The sequence below is a fragment of the Acinonyx jubatus genome, chromosome B2 (assembly GCF_027475565.1).
Source record: "Acinonyx jubatus isolate Ajub_Pintada_27869175 chromosome B2, VMU_Ajub_asm_v1.0, whole genome shotgun sequence".
NCBI lineage: Eukaryota > Metazoa > Chordata > Mammalia > Carnivora > Felidae > Acinonyx > Acinonyx jubatus.
This window is the reverse complement of record NC_069385.1, coordinates 30,895,068-30,912,801: the sequence shown is the minus strand read 5'-3', so window position 1 is coordinate 30,912,801 and position 17,734 is coordinate 30,895,068. Positions and strand designations below refer to the sequence as shown.

The 17,734-nt window shown below is 39.6% G+C and overlaps 1 non-coding gene across 1 annotated transcript; it reads left to right on the top strand.

Moving 5' to 3' along the window:
* Positions 1-16,431: 16,431 nt before the first annotated feature.
* On the top strand, positions 16,432-16,535 carry LOC113598949 (U6 spliceosomal RNA). Its single transcript, XR_003419715.1, has one exon. It is a non-coding gene; the product is annotated as a U6 spliceosomal RNA (small nuclear RNA).
* The last annotated feature ends 1,199 nt before the right edge of the window (positions 16,536-17,734 follow it).

Below are 17,734 nucleotides of genomic sequence, written 5' to 3'. Positions count from 1 at the left end.
GTTTCTAAAGTCCCAAGGACTTGTGGCTGCTGAAATACCATCAATTTCTGGCCCAGCTCTGCAACATACAGAGACATTAATGAAAACAAAAAGTCTGAGATCTCCCTCTCTTCAGAGGAAAAAAATTTTAATTGGCATTTAGTTGCTATTTTATAATAATTGCTGCTAAAAGAACGCTGTATTTATAGTGAAACCTGAATTTATTCGGTCTCCCATTACGAAATTAACCTTTTAATAATTTTCTCTTTTTATTTAATACAATTCTTAAACAAGAACCCTTTTGAGCACTTGCATACCAAGTATCGTTAGTTACTAGAGAGTAGCAAGTTTAACGTCTTTTATATGCCTTTCCCCGTTTTGTGTGTGTGTGTGTGTGTGTGTGTGTGTGTGTGACACACACACACACACACACACACACCCCAAGCAGAGTCATGCAATCTTTGACACTTACTGGACAGTCAGGGTGTTAGTTAGTTAGTTAAACACTCAGAGCCCAGGTTCCTACGGTGGGAAGATTAGTATTTACCCCTGTTGTTTTGCATTTTCTCTGTATTTTCTTCAAAATCCAGCCTCCATCCATCAATAGAGTCTCCAAATGACTTAAAAAAGCACTTTGAAATTCCCAGTGGGAAATACATGTCTATTTTCCACTCATTACCTATTCTCCAGAACATGAGCCTTGACAACCTATACAGCAAAGTAGCCCAAGATGTTTAATTGTCCGGATTTTAATAGTAACTAGCATTCTTATAGTGCGAGAAGACAAGAGAAGGTGGTAAGTACCCCTGGAGTGAAATGCAAATCACATAACTAGATTGCCAAACACCATGCTAAATTTTTCCTTACCTCTTATATAGACCTAACAGATGTCTTGACTGTACAATGCATTTATTGTATCACTTACTCTCTCCTTTATTCACTACTTAAGAAAATTTTCAGGGGCCCCTGGGTGGCTCAGTCCGTAAAGCATCTGACTTCAGCTCAGGTCATGATTTTGCGGTCCATGAGTTCCAGCCACGCGTCAGGCTCTGTGCTGACAGCTCTGAGCCAGGAGCCCGGTTCGGATTCTGTGTCCCCCTCTCTCTCTGCCCCCCCTCCACTTGTGCTAGGTTTGTCTCTCTCTCAAAAATGAATAAACATAAAAAAATTTTTGTTAAGAAAAATTTCAGAAAATCATTCTTCAGTGAAGAACCCTATGCCTAGGACACATCAAATAGTTTAAACAATTCTCCATCGCACTGAAGCACCTTCCTACAGTATTTAGCACCCAAATATTTTTTGTTCTGGTCAGGAGCACGGATGAAATGCAACTTTCCAAACTTCAGGGGAATGTTTGCTTGGCCGGATCTCTTTTGAAATGCTAGAGCAGGGGCGCCTGGGTGGCTCAGTCGGTTAAGCGGTTAAGCGTCAGACTTCGGCTCAGGTCACGATCTCACAGTTCGTGAGTTCGAGCCCCGCGTCAGGCTCTGTGCTGATGGCTCAGAGCCTGGAGCCTGCTTCACATTCTGTTTCTCCCTCTCTCTCTGCCCCTTCCCTGCTCATGCTGTGTCTCTCTCTGTCTCAAAAATAAATAAACATTAAAAAATAAATAAATAAAAATTTTAAAAAATGAAATGCTAGAGCAGGAAAAGGGAGTCAAAAGCTCTGGCAGATGAGATGTCAACTGAGTGGAGTGTCTTCATCTGAACTCCATACCTCAGGAGTTCATGCTGCCGTGTCTAAAACCACATTCTCAGATCACTAATGCTCACCCAATTCCCAAGCCACTTCTTGCCTCTACAAATTTTTCAAAAGGGTCTCCAAGGTCAAGGATCGAGCTGATGCGTGAATTTAAAACATAGATCCATTTCCTCAAAATGGCACAGAAGTTTGGAAAGCCCTGAAGTCCTGTTGAATCTCACTGCACTAACTCTCAACTTCACACAGGTCAGGAAAGTCTGCATTTTTTTTTTTTTTTCAAATAAAATGTAATCCTGGACCGGGGCTGCTGAGGCGACTATAAAAGAGTCAGTGGCATTTTTAGGAGGCTCGTGATTCTAACTCTACTGCCATAGCTGAACCTGAATAACTGGGATCGATCTCTTTGAAAATTTCCTCTTGCAAATCGAAGGAGCTCTACTTTATTTCCTTTGAAACACGTACCTTGAGATTTTTACAAAGGTGTTGCTGATACTGCCAAAGTGGCCTTTCTTTTCTGGAATTTTCTACAGCTATTAACTATGTGGTAACAGCCACCAGGTCTGTCATCCACTCTGTACAATGTAAACCTTCATCAGTCGGAATGAAGCTCAGTTGTATGGTTTCTCAACAGAATCGACTGCATTTCAAAGATAGTAAATCGTTGTCTGTGTGCTACGGAGGATGTTCCATGCCACCTATGAGCTCCAAAGTCTCAGGTATTTTAGGAGGTGCTAGGCAAATCTGCATAATAAATCTGGTAATAACTACTATCTTAAAGTTAAGAGACTTTAATATTTAGGTCTGGGAGTCCTATTTAAGTACGTTAGACAGGTTCAATCTCTCACAAACGATGCCACAATTCAAAAAGGCCCAGTCTTGAGCAATAGTTTATCTATTTTCCTGGAAAGAAGGTAAATCCTTAGCTGCATTTAAAAAAAAAAAAAAAGGAATAGGAGAAACTCGCCAACGTCAAAATATCAGCACTATGCTGATCAGTTAATATGTGTGGAGCAAACGTATGACCCGTTTTTGCAGAGAACATTTACAAGTGCTAACAGCTGTCCATTCTGCCTCATATCATGCCCTCTGTTTTCCTGGGCGTTCTACTTCGCAAGCAATACATGTCGTAGAACACAGTTGGAGCCAGGCTCGTCACACCTGCATGACAGAACACCACAAGTGTTCTCCCTGTGCCTTAAAAAATGCAAATGAACCTGACGTTATAGAAATCAAATGCCTAGTGAGGCAACCAAACACGACAAGGCTAAAGAACTTCTGTGGACCACACGGAAGAGAACACTTTGTAGCACGTAAAATGAATATCCCGGGGAATGTAGGAATTACAACAGCAAGCAAGCTGCCAAGATATTAGGGCTAGCAGAATCGACAAAAGAAGAAAAAAACAGCATCCAAATGGCACCACGTGGAAAGTCCATAGGCAAATACAGCTGGTTCCCAATACTGCACTTGAAAATAGGTGACATTGGCTAACTGTATGAATTTGCTTATCTGCAAACAGAACACCCCGTTGTTTTCCAGGACCCTTTCTTCTAATTGGCTCAAATGAACAGACAAATTAAAGAAATCTTTACTCCTATAGTGCTTCTTAGAGATGAACTGTATGCACATATCAGGGGACATAGTTCACAGCGTGGCAAATGGGGAGAAAAGCTTGGGTTAGAATTTTATTTTCTTCAAGGTGAAGAGCAAAGTTTCATAGTATCACAAGGACATACATGTCCAGCAGGGCTTGGCCCTATCTATACAAGCAAAGCAGAGTAGAGCATAAAATACTTGTATCCAAGTGTCCATAACAGTATTATTTATAGTAATCAAAAAAAGGCGGGGTGCCCTGGGTAGCTTGGTGGGTTAAGTGTCTGACTTCAGCTCAGGTCATGATCTCACACTCTGTGAGTTCGAGCCCCGCATTGGGCTCTGTGCTGACAACTCAGAGCCTGGAACCTGCTTCGGATTCCGTGCCTCCCTCTGTCTCTACCCCTCCCCTGCTTGCTCTCTCTCTCTCTCTCTCAAAGATAAATAAACATTAAAAAAATAAAAATTAAAAAAAGGGAAATAACCCAAAAGTGCATCAACTATAAATTGATAAACAAATTCTGTGCATCCATAAAATGGCATATTATTCAGCTACAAATAGGAATGAATTGCTGATACATACCACAACATGGGTTTCAAAGACGTCATCTAAATAAAAGAAGCCAGTCACAAAAGATCACATAGTATATGAATTCTATTTATGTGAAATGTCCCAAATAGGCAAATCTATAAAGACAAAGCATGTTCATGGTTGTCTAGAGCTGGTGTGGGAAGGAGAGATGGGGGGGGAGGGGGGAGCATGGGGATGTGTCTCCGTAGTAGGGGGAGGGGATGAAAATATTTTAGGTTAGATTGTAGTGATATTGGCACAATCCTGTGAATATACTATAGTACCTTAAATTGTATATTCTAAATGGGTTAATTATTTATCTTTTATTTATTTGAGAGGAGGGAGGGCACAGAGACAGAGAGAGGAGAGAGAGAGAGAGAGAGAGAGAGGGAGAGAATCCCAAGCAGGCTCCATTCTCAGCTAGGAGCCCAACTCAGGGCTGTATCCCATGACACTGGGATCATGACCTGAGCCGAAATTAAGAGCCTGGCACTCAACTGACTGAGCCACCAAGGTGCCCCTAGATGACTGAATTGTATGGTATGCGAATTATATCTCAATAAAGCTGTTTTTCAGAAAGCAGAAACGAGGTTTGAAGAATTATCTGGACTTAGATTTATCTGGAAGCACAATTATTTACTTGCTTTTGCACACAAATTAAGTTCACTAGAAAATTGCTTGTCAGTGCTACTTTTTTTGATAATGTAATTCCTATATTTCAAACTATTTTTAAGGCCTTTTTAAATCTCTTCTTTGAGAAGAATCTTAGAAAGTTACAAAGCACAACATCATTTTAAGATGTTCCATCAGGGGCACCTGGGTGGCTCAGTAGGTCAAGTGTCTGACTTCGGCTCAGGTCATGATCTCAGGTTCATGGGTTCGAGCCCCACATTGGGCTCTGTGCTGACAGCTCAGAGCCTGGAGCCCGCTTCGGATTCTGTGTCTCCCTCTCTCTCTCCCCCTCCCCTGGCTCACACTCTGTCTCTCTCTCCCTCTCAAAAATAAATAAACATTAGGGGTGCCTGGGTGGCTCAGTTGACTGGGCGTCCGTCTTTGCCTCAGGTCATGATCTCATGGTTTGTGGGTTCGAGCCCCATGTCAGGCTCTGTGCTGACAGCTCGGAGCCCGGAGCCTGCTTCGGATTCTGTGTCTCCTTCTCTCTCTGCCCCTCCCCTTCTCATGCTTTGTCTGTCTCTGTCTCTCAAAAATAAATAAATGTTAAAAAATTAAAAATTAAAAAATAAATAAGCATTAAAAAAAAGAAAAAAGAAGTTCCATCAAAGGCGGAAAATCAAAACTGATACAGTCATCACAACTGGCATTATTGTTTTTATCTTAATCTTTTATTCTGCATTACTTTGTTGTTGCCATTTTTCTGTTCTAATACTACAATCATTTGATTTGCCCAAAAAAGCTTTGTTTTCATGCTTGTCAGCATTAACCTGAAGCTAATAATTTTCCTTGGGCGTTGTCAAAAAATGACTTATTTTCAGGTTGATAATACCAAAAACAACACTGTTATGCTCTGTCACCCAGCAAAATACTCTGGCGTGAGAACAGAAAACTCGATTGGTTAACTGAGTTTGCACACTTTAATTGCGAAATAAATCCGGTAATGGGCAATGGGGAAATTTAATTTGGGAATCCTGAGAAACTCCCTCCTGCCCCAGTCCCTCCCTCCTGCTCTCTGAAAGGTTCACGTAACAGCAATTAGAACGTAGACATTCAGCTTTAATTTGTAGAGTATTTCATATGTTGTCCTTGGTATTCTCCTTAAAATCATCCTAGCTTTACTAGAACCTAGAAGATGCTGTTTTAAGTTACAATTTTCACATGCGGATATTTTCTGCCATTTCTTTTTGGCAGAGGAACAAACTGGAAAACCTTATAAACAAGAAATAGCTCAAGTAACAAAAATTATATGTCACCCTTGGCTCCACTAAGAGCTCCAAATCTGAAAAATGGTAATTTTTACCCACAGGAAGATCTTACTAACTCCTAGCATATATCTGTACCTGATCTTTAACCACCATTTAAACTCCATCTCTGACCTACAAAGCAGGCAAGCTCTCCAGAAGTGATTTACAAAATGCAGAAACTCTATGCTCAACTTGTTCCACAAGTCCTTGACCGTAAAAGTGATACCATAGTAGAAAAACATGAAGCATCATGGATCTTGACTGAAAATTCGCACCTCCTGTCAGCTGAGCTCATCTCAAGATGTCCTAGGTGACAGGAAATTTGGAGTAAAGACCTTTGCATAGACTTCCCTCTCTTGGATCAGCCAAACTGAGTTCTGTGAGCATTTGAAACTCTGGTCAGCAGCACAAAGGCAGGGCCAAGCAGAAAACTCCAGAGCGATCTATGCCTTCTCTTGGAAAGACAATTTTCAGGTGACTTTTCAAATACAAGAATCTGAAAGTATCCACTATCTCTCCAACAAACTTCTATGTTTAGAAATTTAAATACAGCGTATACTTTCTTTTCAGTATTTTGTAATGCTTAAGAGTTTTACACACTAATCATAAGCATGCCAGATAATTTGTAAAGAGTAACATTCAAAGAGGATGGGATACATAAAATTGCATAAGAAGAGTCTTCAACAGTCGAAAATATTTTATTATTGGACCACCTAGTTTTGCTGTTGTGAAAAGAAATAGTGTAATAATGTTTATTTGTGCGAATAAAACCCACTCAACCTTCTTGCAAATGCTTAGGAAAAGAAGTTCATCTCCCCTTATATTTATCATTTGTCTCAATATCCTGGCCATCTACATTCATATCATATGGATTCTTTATGAGGGATTCATCTTACTTATGAAATGTACGTGATATCTGCAAATAAGTCCATCACAAAATTGTTACCTGCTAAACCTTTCTAGTTTATTTAGTCCGCCCAAACAAAACTTTGCTGCTTTCCTGAGGTTTTGCTGTTGTGTTTGTTTTTTACTTCAATAGCTGCTTTGGAAGCAAACAGAACAATCCGGTTTTACTTTAGATATTTTGAGGTTTGCTTGAAGACTTGCTAGGTCCTTTCACAAAAGCTACCTGTCGACCGACCAATCTTGGCCTCTGGTTAATTGTCTCACAGAGGCCTGTGCACGGAGCAGAGAAGGACAGAGGCGCGGAAGCAACGTGTAAAATAGCAATCATCGAGTCTATTAAAGTGGTTCCAAATCGTCCAGCTCAGCACTCAGGATTCACAATAATTCCCGGCGTTAGCGCTCGCTAAGCGACAAGTTGATGGGGCAGAAGCCGGGAGGAAAATGACCCTGGAAGCAGAGTGTTGGTTTTACACCCGCTGGGTATCTGTTACAAGTGAATTTCCTCTGGCGCCAGCAGGTATTTTGAGCAGGCATCCAGAGGGGTCCCAGAGGGGAAGGATGGAAATGGGGGAGATGGAACTCTACGTTTGGGGATCAAAGCTTTAAAGGTCCCAGAGGAAATCGGTAGGATCCGATGGATTGCCCCAAAGTCTTCAAGAGGGACGCGGAAGGTATTTCGAATTTCTGCCGCTTACAGCTGCAGGGCGAGGGGGTGGGGAGGTAGGGAGTAAACAAAATCCCAGAGGGGAGATGTTCCCACCAAGGCAAGGAGGTAAAAATTCCAGACAAACCCACAAAAAAGATGAGAGGCTTTTCCCTCGCTTTTTGCCCTAGGGACCCCCGACGACGACTCCAGCGGGCGGACCATGCCAGCGTTCTGGGGCTGGGCTTCGACCGCTCGCAGTGGCCGGAGTCGCAGGCTGAGGTTGCGGGATCGGGCCTGGGCGAGGCCGTGCGCCCAGAGGCCGGGCACAGCCCTCCCCGGAGGTCTGGGAGGCTCAGCCATTAAAGCCCGGCTGCCCGCTGACGCGCTCAGTAAAAGTGACTGCGATTTATTTGCATTAGTCTCTATAAAGGTCTAGGGAGACAGCTATTTATCCGATGCGGGACCTTGACAAATTGACTGGGCAGTGCAACAGAGGACAGTCCCCCTGACCCCGGGCCGTGCTGGGGCGGAAAGCAGGACCCTCCCACCTGCTCCCGACCTGAAGGGTGCGCGCGGCCGCGGAGAGGCGCGTCTCCACCTGCAGACGCACTGCGGACCACTTGGCAGCCCAGGTGCCCTCTCCGGGCTCCCAGGTTCCGGCTGCCGCCTCCAGGCCAGTCGAGGGGCGGGGGGGTGGGGGTAGATTTCCACTTACTCTCCAGCCGCACCTTCCCCCCAGGTTCGGAGAAGGTCACCAAATCTGAGATCTGGTGAGGTTGCCCTGCAGGTGACCCAGTCCTGAGCCCACACTGGAGGGTCCATCCTGGTAAAAATCTTTTGGTCTGGCAGCATCCGGGTCATATATCAGTGAGGTCGTTTAGAAGTCTTTAGGGTTTCTTTCTTTCTTTCTTTTCTTTCTTTCTTTCTTTCTTTCTTTCTTTCAGAGCACTGACAAATGATTTGAACCTGAAATTCAATTCCGCTTAATATGGAATAGGACCATGTAATTGTAGTTCTTAATTGAAGATAACTTCGATCCTGGCGTCACCAATTCCACCCACAGCTCTTGCTTTTACAGCTACACCTAACGATAAAAGAACAAGCCACGGTCCAATACGTCTTCCTACATTTCTGAACTTAATGTATTTCTTAGAATTTACTTCTGTCGTTAATACGTAAAGTTCTACATTAAAGTCCTTGAAAAAACAAAGACGTCTGTGCTAAATATCGACCAACAAAGATAGATAAATTTCTAACGTGAAATTCAATTAAAAGGAAGCGTTTCTCAACAGCATATGCTTTTAAGGTGATTTTTTTGTTGTTGCATCAGCTTTAAGGACAATGCTACATTATCAGGTAGTGCAAAGATCGAAGGCTAAACACCTAAAATAGGCAACTCTGAACGGAAACGGGGACTATTGGTTGCAAGTAAACCTAATCACTTTGCTTTCAGGATCTGAAATAACACTTCTTGGACAATCTCTTAAAAAAAAAAATCTGCATCAAGCAGTGATGTTAATTTCCTTCATTGTATGCCTTTATGTTGGTTAAAGACCTAAGACTGGGAGAATAATTTGAATAAATTCTTTCTTATTCAGTAAAAGAAATCGGATCCCTTCAGTTAAAAAGATGAAAGTTCAGTGCATCCAGAAGATGAGGGTTTTAGCCCTTTTGATGGAGACTATTTGAACCTGAAAATTTTGCGTAGCTATCTATCTTGCGAAAAGTCAGGGCGAGATAAAGTGTAATCTGGCTCTGATTTCTGCTGGAAAGAAAACATTGAAATGACTGCTCATTTATCACTACTCTACCCTCCCCCTCTTCCACCTTGGTTTAACTGACAATGTAACACCGAGCTGTTTAGGTCTTCTCTGGACTGTTGGAAATGAAACCAATTCCTGTGAAAGAGAGTTCTAAGTTATCAGGTTTATTAGGTAAAGAAATCCTAAGGAGAAAGTATAGGAAGCAAATAGATAAAACTTTACCACCAGCAAGAATACCGGCGAACAGGCTAAAGTCTGTGATGACTCATCAGGTTTTTCTTCTTTCCCCAGGGCTTGGTGAATTTGCATATGTAGTTTCCCTGACTAATTGCAGCTACTTAGGAGTTCATCAGTTAAGATACTATTTGTGACACTATTCCTAAACTGATTGCAAGAATACCTACTCTACTCTGGGAACTATGGAAATTAAAATGATCGGATCATTTTTTTTCTAATCCAGATAGTTATTTTAGCCAAAGAAACTCAACAGTCATTTCTTTTAATGAATGCCTATACTCACACAAAAAAATTCAGTAGCCATGTATAATAAAATCCAATCTCAGTAGCAATCATTTATATAATATTAGAACAATAATCAGATACCTTTTCCAATGGTCTAATTAGTTAATATTTCTTAACATAGTAATACCCAATTTTAACAAGAATCCGGTGAGAAAGCTGCTTCTAAATACTGCTTGAGAATGCACAAATTAGAACTATCTAAGAATGTCCAAAATTATTATTTAAAAAACTCTAAAATGCATATGCCCTTTCACCTAGCAATTCTGAGAATTTATTCACCAGAATAAATTAGGGATGGGCACAAAGATTTTGCTTAAGGAATATTCACAAAAACAAAAAACTGGAAACAAATATATATGACATGAAAAATGAGTTTGCCATTCAATTATGTCGCAGAAGAACATTTAATGATATCCAAAGATATTTATAATGTGCAAGATGTCAAAAGGGATTATTATAAAATCTAATTCCATTTTTCTAAAGAATGTATTCATAGAAAAGATTTAGGAAGATATAAATATGAAGGCGGTTTATCACAGGATAGTGGTATCTGACTTTTTGTTTAAAAGTTTTATATGATGGAAAGTAAGTATTTTGTGTCTTCCATCCATGTTGATATGTAAGTTGTTGGCTTGCAAAATTCTTAATAGATTAACGACATGAGCCCTCGGTCCATCATATATTTCCAAATATTTTTTTCTATTTGAAATCTATCTTTTCATTTTGTTTATATTTAAAATATGTATATAAGCACATTTATCAATCTGTCCTTTTATAGCTTTCAGGTTTTATGTTTGCTTGGAAAGACCCCTCCCCCCCCCCACACACACATATGAATACACACTAAAGTTAAATAGTTTTAAAAATTCTTCACTTTTCTTCTAGTAGTTTTATAGCTTTAATTTTTTCACTTTTAAGTCTTTAGACAATTTTAGAATGGATTTGGGTTCAAACAGTGAAATAAGGATACAGCTCATTGTATTAAGAAATATATTTTTCTATTGATCTGAATACCATTCTTTTCAGAATTTAAATTTTCAGTTATATTTGGATTTCTGGGCACTTTATATCATTCCAGTAATGTGTATGTTTACTTAGGTGTCAATGCACAATTATTTAAATTAACATAAATTTATGATATTTTAATATAGGACATCGTTGTTCCTTTATTACTTTATTACTAATCTTCTTTGGCAATATAAGATCTAGCTTATCTAATTTTGAAACATCTTCTGTGTATTTGTATTGATGTTACCTTAAATTGTTAATTAAATAGGGAAAGTTGATGTCTTCAAAATACCAAGTATTCACACTGAAAACAATGTATGTTTTTACAGTGGATTTTTTTCCCACTTCTTAAAAATGTTTCTCGGACAGTTTTATGCTGCTCAGGAGGAATTATATTCTCCTGGTTAGGAGTATAGGCTCTCAAGTTTTCAGGTCTTGAGTAACACACTCTGTGCCTCCATTTTCTCACACGTAAAACACAAATAGTAATAGCACTTGCCTCAGAGAGTTGAAATAAGAATTAAATGAGAAGCTCCCTTCAGAGCGCTGAAAACAGCATCTGGCAATCATGAATGCTCAACAGATAATTCCTATCACTAAGTATTAAGCAAAGCTTTTTAAATTTTTTCCTAAGTACTTATTTTTTTCATTTTTTTAAATCTTTGTTTATTTTTGAGAGAGAAAGAAAGAGAATGCGTGGGGGAGGGGCAGAGAGAGAGGGAGACAGAATCTGAAGCAGACTCCAGGCTCTGAGTTGTCAGCACAGAGCCTGATGCGAGGCTTGAACCCATGAACTATGAGATCTTGACCTGAGCTGAGGTCTGAGGCCTAACTGACTGAGCCACCCAGGCACCCCTATTTTTTTCCTAAGTATTTAATCCTTTGTTGTTGTTATTGTACAAGGAACCTTTCATCCTTTTTATTTCCGAGTTGGTTGTTATGTGTATTAAGAAGATTGTTATTTTAGTACGTCAATTTACAAACTTCCGTCTTTATTAGTTCCTTTATTTTTGCTATAGCTTTTCAAGTGGTTCTCTTCAAATATCCAGGTATATAATTTTATCATCTGAAAACAATTATAAATGGTCCTTCTCCTATGCAGTTTAATTAACTCATTTCTTTCTGTTGTTTGTCTTGGCTAAGACTTCTAGAACCATAATAAATAATAATAGAAATAATAGAAGTGTTTTTGCCCTTGACTTAAATGAGAATGTGTCTAGTGTTTCACCATATGTTTTTGTCACATTATAGATATTTCTATTTAATTATATAATAATAAGGTTTTTTAAATGAGTGGTTGTTAAATTTTTTCAAATACCTTTAGCATGTACCAATACACCTATGTGGTTTTTTCTGTGATCTACCAACAAAATGAATATATTATAAAATATGAATGAATATATAACAGATTTCCTAATATTAAACATCATTGTATTCATACGTAGAAAAGTGTATGAGTACACTTATATATATCATATTTGTCTGTTCATATCCTGCTTAGTCCTTTTTATTCATATTTTGGCTAGGTGTTAGCAAAGATTTGCATAAAAATGGACTTAAGTTTTCGGATATAGTGAATGGTTGTTACACGTTCAGGTACACCATAATTTTTAAAATTTGATATCAATATTAAACTTGATTCATAAAAATCATTTTGAAACTTTCTTTTCTCTCTATCCTCTGAAACTGTTCAGGTAACAATGGAGCTATGTGTTCCTTAGAGATTATAGAATTCCATGATAAAAAAAAAAACCATCTAGCCTTGTTCCCTTTGTGGTAGGGAGTGTGTTGGCAAGTCTTGACAAGTTTCCAAGTTCTTCTAAGAACTTTTAGATTTTTGTTTCTTCTGGTTTGAGTTTTACTCTATTTTTTACAAAGTCATCAGTGTTTTTTCTACAGGTGAGCACAGTGATATGTTTAAATTATTTTGATTCTCTGGTTATTTGTGGCCATTTTCCCTTTCTCACTTAAAGCCTACCTCAACATGGAAGAAAAATACTTACATTTATATTGTTTCGCTCTCATTTATGGGTCTATTGGCAGTTTTGGGAAAAAAAAAAAAAAAAAAGAACCAAATGCAAAAGAACCTAATGCAAACAGCCATGAGTTGCTGAATTCTTTTTATGTGCCGTGCTCTGCAAAGCAGATTTCACATGTATTATCCCTTTTAATCCTCACAACAGACTCTTCCTTCGACTTTCCAGATGGAGAAATTGAAGCCCAGAGGAATCAAGTAAGTTTTCCAGTAACAAGGAGCAGAGAGGCATGTCTCCAACATTGGCAGTCTGACTCCAAAGCTCATCCCGTTAAGCCTTCTACCACAGCACCTTCCCAGCTACCACATTAGCCCTGCCAAGGGAACTTACAACACACCATTACTAATATCACGGTGCAGAAAATTCTCTAGAAAGACCATTTTTGTCTCCATTGGAAGTCACAGTAAGTTCTCATAATAGCAAGCCACGAGAAAGGGCATGAAAGATGCTACTGCTTCTTTGCATACTTGAAACACCACATCAGTCTATGTACCACTCTCGGATCTACCCCCCACCAAACACTAGTATTGGCCTTTATTATAAAAGCAATGAGGAGGCACCTGGGTGGCCCAGTTGGTTGAACGTCCAACGTCCGCGCTCAGATCATGATCTCGCTGCTGAAACCGCAGAGCCTGCTTTGGATCCTTTGTCCCTCCCTCCCTCTGCCCCTCCCCCTCTTGCACTCTCTCAAAAATAAATAAATTTGTTTACAAATAAATAAAAACAGAAGCAATGACTGGCTCCTGGGTGACTCAGTCACCGAGCCTCCAACTCTCGATTTTGGCTCAGGTCGTGATCCCGGGGTCCTGGAATAGAGTCCCGCATGGGCTGAGCATGGAGTTCTCTCTCTCTCTCCCTCTCCCCCTCTCCCCAGTTCTCCTTCTAAAATAAATAAAAGGAAAAAAGAAATTTAAGGCACCGAAAAGGCAAGGGTTTTAAACAAAGAAATGAATTGATTAGATATGTGTTTTCAAAGATCGCTCTGGCTGCGTCATGAAAATACATACAGGTAGGCAAGAAAGGGCGTGAGCAAACCACTTGGAACAAATCCAGTTATGGTTATCAAGGTGAGTGGTGGTGGTAGCTTGAACCTTGATGTTGACTGGAAGGTGGAGGAAGTGGATGGATCCCACTGATTTTTAGGAGATAAAGCTGATAGCACGTGATGCTGGATTCTTCCACATGGAAGGTAAGAGGGAAAGAGGTGTCAAGAATCAGCCCTGGGTTCCTGGCTTCTGCAGTTGTTGCCGGTTCCAAGGAGAATGAGGCTTGCTTGCTCTGAGTCCATGGCTTGGAAACAAAGGTGCCCCGAGAACAGGAGTCTCTCAATTTTGACACTCGTGAAAGTATGAACATAAGAAGTAATACACAGATCTATGCGATCAATATAGGTATATATACATGTTGCAAAGACACCAAATTCTGTCCCTAAAATAGTTTGAGCAACTATGAACAGGTGAGTCCTCAAGAACCCATCTCAGAGAAAACACCATTTCCTCCAACAAGGAAAGCCATTCAGAAGTGTCTGCACCGAGAAATATTTTTATTAGAAATGGGTCATTAGGCAGCAGTGTGAGGCAGGAGAGAAATATCAGTCAGAAAAAGATGGTTTCCATCAGCTTCTCCCTGCTTCTTGAATGAACTTAGCCAGATAATCACTGTATTAGTTTTATATCTGTAAAAAGAGGCAATAATAGCTACCTAGAAACATTCCTAGAGGGATTAAATGTGATGACATAGGTCAAGAGCTCAACCTACCCGGTATAAAGATTTCCCTGGGAATCGGAGATTTTCCAAATGACCACATTTGCTTTCAATAAACAAGTAACCCCTGCAAGCAAACCAGCCAGTTCTTCACACCTCGGTGCGAATTATTTACTGTCTTTTAAATAAAAATAATATTTTTGGAGGCTAATGTTGATGAAATGAGTTTGTAATCATAATTGCTTCATATCCAATACAAAAAAGTTATAACAAAGGAGTATATAAACCTGTATATATATAATGTATATGATTTCTATGAAATTACCAAATACATTGAAGAAATGTAAAATATAATTTTGTCACAGTGAAATTTGTCATTTAAAAAGGCACAGGACACAGATTTTTCAAATGTATTCATTCCTTTGCTTCTAACTTCTTTGAATGTTATATGGCAAAAAGGCAGTCTTATATCTGTAAAACAAAGTTTAGCAGTTTCCTGAAAAGTATAACAATGATACAGATTTAATTATATATATATGTAACTAATTATAATTACAATACAAATCTTAAGAACGGCTGAAGTATTTTAGTCATCTTGAGTTGGTGTTTTAGTCATTGTTTGTTAAAATACATAAATTAATACCACGGGCTTTATAATTATTTTGTCATATAGAGATTTTCACGGTAAGTGGGTTTGTTCAAACAAGTAGGATTGAGACTGATCACCTACAATTCACTAAAAGTTCACATCTCACACACTATAATGATTAATTTCTTTAGAAACTTTACATTAGGTCAAGAACATATCTAAATAATCAGAGAAATAATATGTTTTACCTAGAAGGAATGGAATAGAAAGAACCTTAACCTGGAGCATTCAAGAAACACAAAACAGATGTGGTACCTGGTGGGCTTAGTCTGTTAGGTGGCCAACTCTTGATTTCAGCTCAGGTCCATGATCTTGCTGTGCGGTTCAAGGGTTCAAGCCCCACATTGGCCTCTGTGCTAACAGTGCAGAGTGTGCTTGGGATTGTCTCTCTCTCCCTCTCTCTCAGACTCTCCTCTCTCTGTCTCTCTCTCAAAAATAAATAAACATTAAAAAAAGAAACACAAAGTAGAGTATGTAAAGTAAGAGTTAATACTTATTGAGCACTTAGGTTGTACTATTGTGTGTGTGTGTGTGTGTGTGTGTGTGTGTGTGTGATATCACGTTCTCTTCATAACAGTCCTATAAAGTTAAAAGAGATGAATCGCCCAAGCTCATACAGCCAGAGAGAAGCAGAAGTGGAACGACCTGTCCTTCTGGCTCCAAACTTGACTGTGCTTGTCTGCCCCTCACAGGTACCCATTTCTCTCCAGGATTCAGTTCACTGAAAGAAAAGAAGGGCCACGAGAAACTAAAGATCCTTTTTGCTTAAAACCCATTTTGTAGTCAAACAAACTCATTTTTTTATTTGAAGCACACATGTTTAAAAAAACTTTTTTTAACGTTTATTTATTTTTGAGAGACAGAGAGAGCTAGAGCGTGAGCACGGGAGGGGCAGAGAGAGAGGGAGACACAGAATCTGAAACAGGCTCCAGGCTCCGAGCTGTCAGCACAGAGCCCGTCGTGGGGCTCAAACTCACAAACCACAAGATCATGACTTGAACCGAAGCCGGATGCTCAACCGATTGAGCCACCCAGGCTCCCCTTGAAGCACACATTTTAAATCTATAAAATAGTTTGTCAGAGAAATGTCTGAATTCAAAACACGTGTGAGGAGTGCCTAGCTGACTCAGTAGAGCCCATGACTCTTGATCGTGTCATGAGTTCAAGCCCCACATTGGGCATAGAGCTTAGTAAAAAAAATAATAATAAAATAGTGCTGGGGCATCTGGGTAGCTCAGTTGGTTAAGTGTCCAACTTCAGCTCAGGTCATGATCTCACAGTCTGTGAGTTTAAGTCCCGCATCAGGCTCTGTGCTGACAGCTCAGACCCTGGAGCCTGCTTCAGGTTCTGTGTCTCCCTCTCTCTCTGCCCTTCCCCCACTCACATTCTGTCTCTCTCTGTCTCTCAAAAATAAATAAACATTAAAAAAAAACTGTGCTCACTTCAGCAGCACATATATTAAAATTGGCACGACACAGAGATTAGCATGGCCCCAGTGCAAATATGACACGCAAATTCGTGAAGCTTTTTATATTGAAAGAAATATAATAAAATAAAATGTGTGCAAAACCTGTGTGACATGAAAGGAGAAAAAAAAGGCCATCTAACCTTGGCACCTGCCGATTTGCAATTTGCAAGCGCAGTCCACTGTCCCAAACCCTGTGCTGTGGCTAACTAAGCATCTAGAATTCCAACCCGATGAGTCAGAGGGAGATGAAAATGCACAAGAGGCAGGTAGTGATAAAGTCGACGGGCCATTGTCTGTTACTTGACACGTGGAAATAAACATTTGCCAAATGGAAAAAGGAACCTGCGGATGGACAGCAGGCATAGGTCGTTGTGCACATTTATAGCATTATTTTTTATATTTAAGGAGAGTCCTGCTTGGACAGGAACAACCCCTGTTGTTTGTACTTTGCATATTAGTCAGTTTCCTGAGTTTATTAATTACATTCTTTTATTAAGACAAACATTATTATACAACCAATGAAAGCCAATGATGTAACAAAAAAATTTTCAAGCATTTCAGTAATGATTTCAAATTAACTTAATCAAAATTCTCACATTGAATCGAAATCCCAAATAATACATTGGATATATTTAAATGCTTCAAACAATTGACACAAATGATCGCAATAATTATTACAACTTCTTACTTAAATGGATTAAAAAGTACTCATACCTTGAATTTAAATTTGTTTCTTCATTATCTCTATCTTTATTCTTGTTTTCTTTTTTTCTTTTAATGTTTTATTTATTTTTGAGAGAGAGAGAGAGTACAAGCAGGGGAGGGGCAGAGAGAGAGGGAGACACAGAATCCGAAGCAGGCTCCAGTCTCTGAGCTGTCAGCACAGAGCCCGACGTGGGGCTTGAACCTATGAACCACAAGATCATGACCTGAGCTGAAGTCAGATGTTTAACCGACTGAGCCACCCAGGCGCCCCTATTCTCGTTTTCAAGATAATTTTCCAGGTTCTAGACAGACAATATTCAAACTTTTTGACAACTAATGTCATTCGTAAATCAAAACTGGATGCCTGTAGTACTCGAGCAAGCTCCTAAACTCCCCCTTCTTCCTACCCCTCCTGTTACCCCAGGCATAAACCGCTCAGTAGCTAAATCAGGAGAGATCAGCAGAAGAGCAAAGGAGGCTTGAGGAGGTACATCGCAGAGTTGGAACATTTACCCACCTGAATGGAAGTATGTCAATTTTAACCTTTGGTGTAATCACTGCTGT